Source organism: Emys orbicularis, chromosome 20, assembly GCF_028017835.1.
Source record: "Emys orbicularis isolate rEmyOrb1 chromosome 20, rEmyOrb1.hap1, whole genome shotgun sequence".
In the NCBI taxonomy this organism is placed as follows: Eukaryota; Metazoa; Chordata; order Testudines; family Emydidae; genus Emys; species Emys orbicularis.
Window position 1 is genome coordinate 21,078,066 of NC_088702.1, and position 12,838 is coordinate 21,090,903.

Below are 12,838 nucleotides of genomic sequence, written 5' to 3' on the forward strand. Positions count from 1 at the left end.
GCGGCTCCAGAGAAACCACCTGCACATGATCATTCAGGGTGGTAAAGAGGTAACGTCCAAGCTAGTAATTGTGGCACTGTATGGAATGTGGGTGATCATTCATAATATTATGGATACCAACATTACAAAATTGCATGAATCATACCACATATGCCATGTAAGGTATCAATGAAAAAAGTATGATTTCCTAAATATGGTAAGCTTGTTTATATGTATGCATCATCTTTGCATTGTGAGTTATAAATATGTGTGGTATATTGATATCTCCAATTTGTGCTGTGTATCTGGATGACACCCCCAAGAGAGATTGGCATTAGCACTGCATAGTCTGTTCGATGGCCCATCAAGGGTAATCAGCTGTACAGTAAACCCATTGAAAGAAGCCAGAGGCTACACCTCTGAGTCAGCAGGACTTGTAGGGACATGCCTGTGGACAGGGGACTCCAAGAGCTTCTCCATACCCACCTCCTGGGAACTTGTGTTTGGGACAGAGGATGTACCCAGGATATAAGAATGCAGCTGCATCTTCTCCATTTTGTCTTCAATCCTGCTTCCGACATCTGGAGTCACTTTTCTACAAACTGCAGCTCTGGAAAAAGGACTGAATGACCCATCCAAGCTTTGGGTGTATTCCAGAGGAACTTTACAAACAAGCAAACTCACCAATGCTACTGAGGACCTGGTATATGGATTTTGAAGTCTCTGCGTGTATCTGATTGCTTAGATCATTTAACAACTCTCTGCTTCTTCTTTTCTTTTCGTTTACAGTAAAACCTTTGGTTTTAGATGCTAAAGGATTGCCTGGCAGCTTTGTATTTTGGGTAAAATACAAACCAGTATAGATCTGGAAATGTGGCTGGCCCTTTGGGGATCAGAAGAACATTTTGTATAGTGAACTTTACTGGACCTCTTTGCTGATTGGGAGCCTAGATTGGAATGCAATAAAGGGGGCTGTGTGATTTCTTTCTTTTTTCTTGGATTCTGACAACCAGTGTGGGGGATCAGGAGCCCAGTTTGTGACTGGTTGGTGAATCTAACTACTGTGTTAACTACGAGTTTTGGGATAAACTGCTCTCCTTAATGCAGCCTGCCCTGACCTTGGCATTTTCAGTGTGGGCTGCCCTCTGCACCTCTGGTCACAGGTCACAGTAACTGTGAAGATCTCACCTACCAGCTCCAGCCAAGTTACAGAACCTTGGGCAAGGCTGGGGGCCGGCAGATCCAAAAGACTAAAAAAGACCCACCATGGTTTCTCCATCACCAACAATTTTTAACGCAGGATTCAATGGCATTTCTAACAGTTCTAGGGCAGTTTTGAGCTCAGCATCTGCAGCACCTGATTGCAAGCGGCCCCCTGAATCCAACAGCCTTTTCCTCTCTGCACACTCACGTCCAACCCCGGGGCATCAGCCTGGACACACTCATGGCAGCTGCTGTGGACACATCTCTGGGGAACGTGCCTCTTTGAGAGCCCCGTTGAAACTCTAGTCCCTTTGGACATGCGACTCCCTCCAATGGATGGCATGTGGTGTTAATATTTGCCCAGGGGGTACCACTTGACCCCACATTTCTGTGCATCCCTGGCTGTCTGTGCCCGACCGGTCTAAGGAGCTTGGGTGGGCAGTTGTGGATTATCCAGTGGACCAAAGGGGCCCGTGTTTACAGGCTTTTGCCAATTGAGGGCCCCCGGAAAAATGGACACCCACCCCAGGTGAAATCCCAGAGCCCTGCCAGAACCACTGTGAGGGAAAGATGGGGAAAACCCTCGCACCCTGACACAACTCCCCAGCAGAAGTTTCGGGTCGGGTGGGGGAAGCCCCAGCACCTTGACCCTCACTGCAGCCCCGGGACTGAAGGGCTCTTTCTCCCTGCCGAGGCCTCAGCATTAGTGGTTAGAGGAGGGGAGGGGTGACTCAGGACATCTGGGTTGTAGCCCCAAATGCGGGAGGGGAGTGGGATCTAGTGGGTTAGAAAACCTGGAGGGCTGGGAACCAGAGCTCCTGGGCTCTATCCCTGGCTCTGGCAGGGGAGTGGGGGCTAGTTTTAAAGCAATGGCTGTTTCTTAGGTGGTTTCTTTGCTAAGACAGTGTCCGAATGATCATTTCCATTTATGGTTTGCAGCTTCTCCATCTCAGAGATCAGGTGGAGGCGGAGCGTGTAGAAGACACAGAGTTAAGGGGAGTGACCTCAACATACAGGACAACACAGACTCACGGACACTTTGCTGGGCAAACACACACCATCCGAGTCTCTCTCTGCGCTGGGTCCTGTGCTGCCCAGGTGAGTCGAGAAAATGGGCAGAGGCCCCTCGTTGGGTCTGAAGGGGAATTTCTTTGTAAATCCTACCTAGATGCCACAGACATTTGCTAGTATGAAGGCAAACCAGTGGGACTCCCTGCCACTGGGTATTAATGGGGTTAACATGGGGACTCAATGGACAGAGGTAGTAGGTGGGGTCTGTGACATGGGTGAATTTTCCTCTTTTGTTTCAGGTTAATCAGATGAGGTGTTCCCCATTTACAAAGCTCTAAGACACAGGACCCCCCTGTCCCTCCCACAGCCCAGGAGTCCTGCCTCCCAGCCACTGCAGCTCTGACCCACTAGACTTGTCTCACCTGCCAGAGCCAGGAATAGAACCCAGGAGTCCTGTCTTACAGTCTCCCCTGCCGTAACCATAAGGCCAGTCTGCAGGGCAGAGAGGACACCATGCTAACAAGGCCGTGCGGGAGGCAGTCCCTGACAGAGACACTAGCCCAGAGATCCCTGGTTCAGAGCTGCAGCATGGCTGAGGGGGAGAGGAGCATTGAGGCCTTCCTGTGTTACAATGAGAGTGAGAAGGACCCTGCACGCTCTCGAGTCAGCGTGTTGCAGCAGTTCCTGTGATAGGCAGATGAGTACAAGAGATGGGGTAAGAGAGTGATGTTTTTTTTCCACCTTGTAGCAGAGAGTTCCACTGGCCCCAGCTCCTGCATATTAGGAGTCAAAACCATTGATTCCCACCTCCCTGTTCCAGCTAGTCCCAGGGCCTGAAGCCAGATCAGAGCCAGCGCCTCCTAATGGGGAAAGATCTCATGTGGTGTGCTGGAGTCTGTTGGGGAAATGGGTTACTGTTTGGTTGGGGAGTTCGTGAATGCAGCCCCCTGAATGTGAGCTGCTCACAATATCCAATTTGCACTGACACCTTTGTCTATAGGGCACTCTGCAACGGAGGCTGGGGTGGGGTTTCTGTGGCAAATTTGGGAGCGTTGGGTCAAGGGGCTCCCGGGATTCAGCCCTTCTCCCCCAAATTTGAGCCAATTGCTCATTTTCAGATTGTCAGGATATTCTTGGTGCAGAGCCAGGGAAAAACCAAAGGCTCGGACCTTCATGAAATGCAGAGCATGGGCAGCTCCTGAACTCGGCTATTGAATGAGGGCCGGGACTGGTACAGAAATATTGCAAAAGTTGCCCCTCTGCTAAAGTGTTTGTAGTTTGGCTCACAGGCAGTTCACACCTCTTCAGGCTGTAGGTTGCGTAAGAAATCTGCAGTGAAAAACACAAGCGCTGAGCTGTGTGCTGATGGGGGTGCCCACCACAGGCACCATTCTTAGTCTCTGCACCCAGAGATGAGGAGTCTGGTGTTGTCCTCATCCATTTTTGCACATCCAACATGCCGTTTGTGAGGCGTCCCAGTGGGGCTGGGCATTACCGGGGTTTTTTAACTAGAATAGGAGGAGGCAGCCTTTCACGGGATTCAGTTCACAATTTCATGCACCAGCAAAATGTAGAGAATGCAGGAATCCTTGATTTGTTCCCCATCTACCCTAACCACTGGACCCCACTTCCCAGCCAGAGCCAGGGATAGCCCCCAGGAGTCCTGGCTCCCAGCCCCCCTGCTCTAAACTACCAGACCCCTCTCCCCTCCCAGAGGCAGTAGAATTACTCAAGAGTTCTGAAGAGAAGTCAACAGACATACACTGATTTACAGCAGCTGAGGATCTGGCCTGTTCACTCCATTGCCCTATTGACTTTCAGGCTTAGTTTCCCAAAAATGTTGGCAATTTTTTGTGCTTCTAGTTTTTGGTATGTTTCCCAGCTGATCACCCTTCTTGAGCAGACAGGCCATGGAGAGGAGGAGTCACATTTGACTTCCTCCCCACCCTTATATAAGATTTACAGAAGGCGGGAATCCTTTGTTTCCCCAACTTGACCCCCCTTCCCTTCCAGTGAAATGTTACAAGAAATCCCAGGTAATGTTCAGTATCAGGTGACAAGACCACCTGACCTAGTAGTTTGACAGATTTCAGAGTAGCAGCCGTGTTAGTCTGTATCAGGAAAAACAACAAGCCCTTGTGGCACCTTAGAGACTAACAAATTTATTTGGGTATAAGCTTTTGTGGGCTAAAACCCACTTCATCAGATGCATGGAGTGAAAAATACAATAAGCAGAATATATATTACTGCCCATGAAAAGATGGGAGTTGCCTTACCAAGTGGGGGGGTCAGTGCTAACGAGACCAATTCAATGAGGTGGAAGTGGCCTATTCTCAACACCTGACAAGAAGGGGTGAATATCAACAGAGGGAAAATTACTTTTTGTAAGGCCACCATGTGCCAGCAATGCACCTCTGCCATATACATTGGCCAAACCGGACAGTCTCTGAGCAAAAGAATAAATCAGACATCAAGAATTGTAACATTCAAAAACCAGTAGGAGAGCACTTCAATATTCCAGTACACTCAATAACAGACTTAAAAGTGGCAATTCTTCAACAACAAAAACAGACTTCACTGAGAAACTGCAGAACTTGAATTAATTTGCAAACTGGACACCATAAAATTCGGCCTGAATAAAGCCTGGGAGTAGATAGTCACTGCAAAAAGTAATTTTCCCTCTGTTGATACTCACACCTTCTTATCAACTGTTGGGAATGGGCGACGTCCACCTTGATTGAATGGGCTGCAGATGGTTCCTCTGAAGCCGCTCTTTATTCTGCCGGCTTGTTTTCCTTATCAGCTGCTCTTAAACTAAGCCAGAGCCTCCACAAACTAAATATCCCAGTGAGCGAGTCACACGGTGGTTGTAAAGTTTCTCAGAGCCGCCACACAAACCTTGAATCTATGTAATTCAAGTTAACACCCGGGAATGCAAGGCACTGTACAAACACAGAGCTGAAAGTGAGTCCCTGCAAAAGAAAGCTCACTGTCTAGGGAGGCAGGGTAAATAGAGACCAGGACTGGGTCTCAGGAGACCTTGGTACTATTCCTGACTCTGCCACTGGCCGTCTGGGTGACCTTGGCCAAGTCACTTCCACACTCTGTGCCTCAGTTTCCCCATTTGTAATAACCGTGAGACTGCTACCGACCTCCTTAGTAAAATACGTTGAGATCTACTGAGGAGAAGCACTAGAGAAAAGCTAGGGGTGAGTTGCTGGGCTGGCTGGAAAGGCGGAGGGGCCATGAGGGGGCAGGCCAGCTGGGAAAGTGGAGGGGCAATGAGGGGACGGGACGGCGGGGGAGGTGGAGGTGCCATGAGGGGCTGGGCCAGCCGGGAAGGTGGAGGGGCCATGAGGGGCTGCACGGGGATGGGCCAGCAGGGAAGGCGGAGGGGACGTGAGGGATCAGGCCGGTCAGGAATGCAGAGGTGCTGTGAAAGCTGGGGCTGGCTGAGAAAGCGGCAGGGCTATGACGGGCTGGGCTGGCTGGGAAAGTGGAGGGGCCATGACGGGTCAGGCTGGTCGGGAAGGCAGAGGAGCCGTGATTGGCTGGGCTGGCTAGGAAAGCAGAGGGACTGTGAGGGGTCAGGGTGGTCAGAAAGGCAGAGGGGCCATGAGGGGCCGGGCCAGCGGGGAAGGCGGAGGGGCCGTGAGGGATCAGGCCGGTTGGGAATGTGGAGGGGCCATGATACCCTAAGGCGGTGCGGGAAGAACACAAAGGGGATTGTAGAAGAGGGAGGGAAAGACAGAAGTGTGGAGCCCTAGCATTGACAATCCCTGCATTTCATTATCCTTCCTGCACAAACTGGCAAGTCCCCCAGCCCGATACAGGGAAAACCAGGAGTCCTGGCTCCCAACACCCATACCCCCTGATCTATCTCACTGGACCCCATCCCATCCCATCCCATAGCCATGGATAGAACCCCGGAGTCCTGACTCCTACCCCACTCTCCCCGCTCCAGCTCACTAGACCCCACTCTCCACACAGAACTTGGGATAGAACCCAGGAGTCCTGGCTTCCAGCCGCGCCTTGACCACGGGAGCCCACTCCTCTTCCCGAGGCAGGGACAGAACCCAGGCGTCCTGGCTCCCAGTTCCCCGCTCTAACCACTAGACCTACTCCCCTCCCCTAACCAGGGATAGTACCCAGGAATCCTGGCTCCCAGCCCCTTTCCCACACACCCCATTCTAACCACAAGACCCCACTCTCCTCAGAATTCAATCTTGGTCTCGTGTACCATGCTGTTGGGGGCTGTTTTCCCAGTAGCGCTGGGTTCCTGTCGGGGAGCTCGGAGCCTGTGTAATGAACACTCTGGGGAGGGCTGGGTGTGACTGAGATTTTATCTAGAACAGGAAGTGGCAGCATTTCACATGAGTTGTCTCACGCAGGGATGTAACCACAGCATGTAGATATCACAGGAGCCCTCATGGCTATTGACCTGCTCTAACCACTAGACCCCACCCCCCTTCCCAGAGCTGAGGACAGAACCCAGGAGTCTTGGCTCCCAATGAGCCCTTTCCCCAAGCTCCAAACCACTAGACCCCCCCCCCCGCACACACACACACACACTCACACTCACACTCACACACTCCTCAGCTGGGAGTTGCATCATTTGTGACTCAGCGTTTGTTGTGAGCTAACAGGGCTGGGTTAACTCTGGGTCATGGTGCAGCCCCTGTCAGGAAAGAACTTGTGCAAAATACAGGCCCTTCCTCTTCACGGGGCCATGCCTCAATAGATGAGCTGCTGGCCAAGCATCTAGTGCATTAGAGTGCGGGGGGCTGGGAGCCAGGACTCCTGGTTCTATGCTAGGCTCTGGGAGGGAGTGGGGGCTAGTTTCAAAGCAATGGTTGTTGCTTAGGTGGTTTCTCTGCTAAGACAGTGTCCAATGATCATTTTCGTTCATAGTTTGCAGCTTGTGGATCTCAGAGAGCATGTGGGGGTGCAGCATGTAGAAACAGAGTAAAGGGGAGTGAATACAACAAACAGGGGAGGACTCAGGGGTTCTGGGGACAGACTCACGGACGCTTTCCTGAGCAAATACACACCATCCAAGTCTCTCTCTGTGCTGGGTCCTGCGCTGCCCATGTGAGTCGAGATGATGGGCAGAGGGATTCTTCTATACTATAGAAGAAAATTACTTCGAGACCATCCCTGCACCCCAGTCCAAGAGCTGAGGATAGATCCCAGGAGTCCTGGCTGCCACCCCTCTTCTCTAACCATTAGGCCATTGTGCAGCACAGAAAAAATTCCAATCTAACAAGGCCATGGGGGGCGCAGTCCCAGGCAGAGGTAAGAACCCAGAGGTCCTAGATCCAGTTGGGAATCTAGAACCCATAGACTTTGAGTTTGAACACATTGAGAGGTTTACAATAAATGAGATTCCAGATTCAGCTAGTGATGCAGAGCCCAAGGGAGTCAATTAGGTTAGAACACATTGTTCAGGGCTGGCAACACGGCTGTGGGGCAGAGAAGTAGGTCAGTGGATTGAGGGTGAGAAGGACCCTGCCCACTCTCACAAGTTAGGGTGTAGCAGCAATTCCTGTGGCAGGCAGATCAGAACAGAAGACAGGTTGTGAGTGGGATGGCTTTGTCCAGTTTGTAGCAGTGACTTCCACCATCACCAACGCCTGCATGATTGGAGTCAACAACACCGATCCCCACCTCCCTGAGCCAGCCAGTCCCTGCCCTGGAGACAGATTGGAGCTGGTGTCTGCTAGGGGAAAAGGCCCTGTGTCCCATTCCCCCCCTCAAGCCAGCCCATCACCCAGATTACAGCTGTGTATTTGACCTACTAGACTGTCCCCTTCCCCACTCCTCCCACATCTGCTACCCCCCTTTTCCTCCTCTGCTGCCCATAGCTCTACCTTGTAGCAGGGAGTTCCACCAGCTATAGCCCAGTTACTCAGAATACCCAGCCTGAATATTCTGGAGGACCAGAGGGTGCCCAGCTTGGTCCTGTCCAATAGTGCATTCCTAACCCCCTCTGTTATTGCTTCATTCCTCCTCCTCCACTCTACTCTTTCCCCTCCACTGTCATCCCTTCCAACCCCTCTTCTGTCTCTCCCCAGGGCATCATGGTCCACGGGAACACGACTCTCCCACCAACCACTGGGGTGAATTCCAGTCAGCCCCCAGCAGCAGTGAACACCGCTCACCTGGCCTCTGCAGTGTTGCTCTTCCCCACCTTCCTGGTGGGTGTGCTGGGGAATGGGTTGTACCTGTGGGTGCTGGGCTGAAGATGAGGAGGACGGTGACCACAGTCTGGTTCCTCTCCCTGGTCTCCTGCTACCTCCTCTTCACCCTGCTGATCCCCTTCTTCATCATCTACCTCCTCATGGATTTACACTGGGTCTTTGGCACAGCCATATGCAAGCTCCTCTACTCCTTCATCTCCATTGTCATGTTCATCTCTGCCTTCCTTATCACCCGCATCAGCCTGGACCGCTACACCCTCACTCACCATCCCATTTGGTCCCGGAAGCACCGCACCGTGCCACGGGCTGGGAAGCTGGTTCTGGGCGTATTGCTGGCCTCCTTCTGTCTCAGCACTCCCTACCTGTCTTTCTGGGAGACCCAGGTTGTGGAAGGGGGCAGGATCATCTGCATCAGTAATTACATCCTCTCTGAAGACTGGAAAAAATCTGAGACAGAGGAACTGGGCAGACGGATCCACCAGGCTTTCTTCATGGTCGAGTTCCTGCTGGGCTTCCTGCTGCCCTTCTGCACCATCATGGGATGCTATGTCTGCGTTGGGCTGAAGATGAAAGAGAAGAAGCTGGCATGGGCAGGGAAGCCCTTCAAAGTCATGGTGACTGCGGTGGTTTCCTTCTTCCTTGGCTGGCTGCCCTACCACCTCTACTATGGCTTGAAGCTCTACAAGAAGGAGGAGACAGAATTAGTGAGAGGCCCCCTCTTGGTCATTTACACCTTCTCATGCAGCTTCAACACCTGCTTCAGCCCCATCCTCTACCTTTTTATGGGGGAGAAGTTCTGGCAGGTCTTCAGGACGTCTCTTGTCACTCTAGTCAAGGCAGCTTTTGTTGACGATCTTGGCATCAGTGGCCCCGAGTCTAGTGGAAGACATGGGTCAGAAGCTGAGAACACAAAACAAGAGATGGCCTGAAGGTGGTCAGACTTAGGGAGAGTTGAAAACTTGGCATCCTCTTTGTCCCTAGATTTCTGATGGTTCTAAATCCTAATGGGTTCCAAGCATCTAACTGTTCATAAACCCTGCAATGTCCCTGGATTCTAGATTCCCTCCTCTCTCTAGAATTCCATGCATTCTAGGTCACTCAATTTTTTCAAACTCAATGCGTCATCAATGGCACCAGATCAGTAGCCACCCTCAGAATCTTGTTTGTTTTAGATCTCTCAATGTGTTCTCACCTGATTGACTCTCTTGGATTCTGCATCACTAGCTGGCTCTGGAACCTCCTTTATTGTAAGCCTCTTAATGTGTTCAATCTCAAAGTCTATGGGTTCTAGATTCCCGACTGGATTTAGGACATCACTGTATTCTAGAGTGCTTTCAAACCACATAGAATCCAACAGGTTTCAGATTGTTTGCTAAAAGTCTCAATGGGGTTCTAGATTTCCAAATGGTTTAAAATCCATTAGGTGTAGTATATTATAGAAGGGTCTGTGTATTACTATAGTGATATCTAGATCTTCTCTAGTGCAAGTCATGAGTAGATCTCAAAGAACTTTAGCAAGGAGGTCAGCAGCATTCTTCCAGTTTTTACAAATGGGGAAACTGAGGCACAGAGTGGGGAAGTGACTTTGCCAAGGTCACCCAGTAGAACCTTCAGTCCGTCAAGTGGCACAACTGGGAACAAACCCATGTAAGCTGTGTCCCAGCCCAGGTCTCTGTCCATGGATCCCCTTAGATTGTGAGCTCTCTGGGACAGGGACTGTGTTTTTACTCTGTGTTTTGTATAGTGGCTAGTACAGCGGGGTCCTGGGCTAGGATTGGAGTTCCCAGCGCTACCGAAATAAAAGATAATAATAAATAATAATTCTCGGGCATTCCTTGAACTATATAGATTCTGTACATTTTCTGGGGTGGCTCTGACTTAATTTACAAACACTGTGTGACCCGTTCACTGGGATATTTAGTGTGGAGAGTCTCTGACTTAGTTTAAGAGTGATCAGTAAGGAAAAGAAGCCAGGAGAACGAAGAGCAGCTCCAGAGAAACCACCTGCCCGTGAACATTCAGGGTGGTGAAGAGGTAACGTGCAAGCTAGTAACTGTGACGCTGTATGGAATGTGGATGACCATTCATAATATTATGGATACTAATATTATGAAATTGCATGAATTATACCAGATATGCCACGTAAGATATTAGTGGTAATATATGATTTGCTAAATATGGCAAGCTTGTTTATATGTATGTGTCATATATGTATTGTGAGTTATAAGTATGTGTGGTATATTGATAGTGTGCTGTGTATCTGGGTGAAACCCCCAGACAGATTGGCATTAGCACTGCCTAGACTGTTTGATGGCCCATCCAGGGGAATCAGCTGTACAATAAACCCATTGAGAGAAGCCAGGGGCTACGCCTTTGAGTCAGCAGGACTTGTAGGGACATGCCTCTGTAGAGGGGACTCCAAGAGCTTTTCCATACCCATATGCTGGGAACTTGTGTTTGGGACAGAGGATGTACACAGGATATAAGAATGCAGCTACATCTTCTCCATTTTGTCTTCAGTCCTGCTTTTGACTCTGGAGTAACTTCTCTACAAACTGCACCTCTGAACAAAGGACTGAATGACCCATCCAAGCTTTGGGTGTGTTCCAGAGGGACTTTACAAACCAGCAAACTCACCAGTGATAAATGGACTTTGAAGTCTCTGTGTGTATCTGATTGAATCGACCATTTAAGAACTCTCTGCTTCTTCTTTTCTTCTTGTTTACAGTAAAACCTTTGGTTTTAGATGTTAAAGGATTTGCTGGCAATGTGGAATTTTTTGGGTAAAATCCAAACCAGTATAGATCTGGAAATGTGGCTGGCCCTTTGGGGATCTGAAGAACATTTTGTACAGTGAATAGAGTTTTAAGTAACTTCTCACTTTACTGGACCTATTTGCTGATTGGAAGCCTAGATTGGAATGCAATAAAGGGGGCTGTGTGATTTCTTTCTTTTTTTTCTTGGCTTCTTGATAACCCGCGTGGGGGATCAGGAGCACAGCTTGTGACTGGTTGGTGAATCTAACTACTGTATTAACCACCAGTTTTGGGATAAATTGCTCTTCTTTTTGCAGCCTGCCCTGAGCTTGGGATTTTCAGTGCGGGCTGCCCTAGGCACCTCTGGTCACAGGTCACAGTAACTGTGAAAATCTCACTTGCCAGCTCCAGCTAAATTACAAAATCTGGGTGAAGGCTGGGGTCCAGCAGATCCAAAAGATGATAAAGACTAAAAAAGACTCACCCTGATGGTTTCTCCAGCACCAACAATTTTTAATGCAGGGCTGGATGGTATTTTTAACATGTCTGCTCCAGTTCAACCAGGGACTAATTTAGGGACATTCTGCCACAGGTCAGACTAGGGGACCTCCACTATCTTTCAATACTTGGAATCTCTGATTCTATCCAGAGGTCAGGCAGATGTTGTTGGGGAGCTGAACGAGTTGTCACCTGGACCCACTTGGGTATCTGAGGAAGCCAGGCCTATATGAGCCACCAGCCCTGGGTGGAGGCTGTAGGTAAGTTAGACATGTGCTTAACTCCTCTATTTCAATAATCTTTTTCCATTCTTACTGCTCAGATTAAACAAGACTGCCAACTGTGACAGATAACACCTCTCGCTTATTCAAAATTCAATAGGATCTCATGGATTTTAGGAATCCTGTCTAGTTCTTAACATCTTGGGTCTCAGGTCCAATAGGATCCTAGGCATTCTAGATATTTGGCTGGTTCTTGAACCACTTGGGTTCAAGGTCTGCCAAAGCTTTAAAATCCAAACAACTCCTATGTGGTCTAGAACATCCCATTTTCCAACCTCATATATGACATCCTAGACCACATAGGACCAAATGGGTTTTAAAAAACTTTGGCAGACCTAGAACCCATGAGGTTCAAGAACCACTCATAAGTCTAGACCTTGTGGTGTACTACTGGGATTTTGTGTGTGTGTGTGTGTGTGTGTGTGTGTGTGTGTGTGTGTGTGTGTGTGTAAAATAGACACATATATAAACACACACCCCATAGTACCACATGAGTAATGCTAAGGTTATATCAGAGAGATAGCAGAAGTCATAGAAACTGTAACTCGGCGACCTCCGCGACATTGCGGGCCTCGCAGCTGACCTGCCACAACCGGCAGCGGGGGACTCCACTTGAGGCAGGAGACCCTCCAACAACTGACCAGCCACCGCAATCGGCGGTGACTCCTGAGCTGCCCATCCGCCACCGCTGGCAAAATACCCCCCTCAGTGGCTCAGCTCCCGTGAGCAACCAGGGCCCCCCCAGCTCCCAGCTGTCACCACCGGCATCAGAGGAACCCCAGAGCTGCTCATTGGCTGTGGGCAGGGGGGAAACCAACAGCGCTATCCCTGCAGGGTGGCAGGGGGATCCCGCCCAACCACTGGGCAATGGGGTTCTTGCAGCTCCCAGCCACTGCGGTGGGTGGGGGCA

At 50.0% G+C, this 12,838-nt stretch overlaps 1 pseudogene; it reads left to right on the plus strand.

Annotated features, from left to right (window-relative positions):
• Window positions 1-8,273: 8,273 nt before the first annotated feature.
• LOC135892563 (probable G-protein coupled receptor 33) lies at window positions 8,274-9,322 on the plus strand (annotated as a pseudogene).
• The last annotated feature ends 3,516 nt before the right edge of the window (window positions 9,323-12,838 follow it).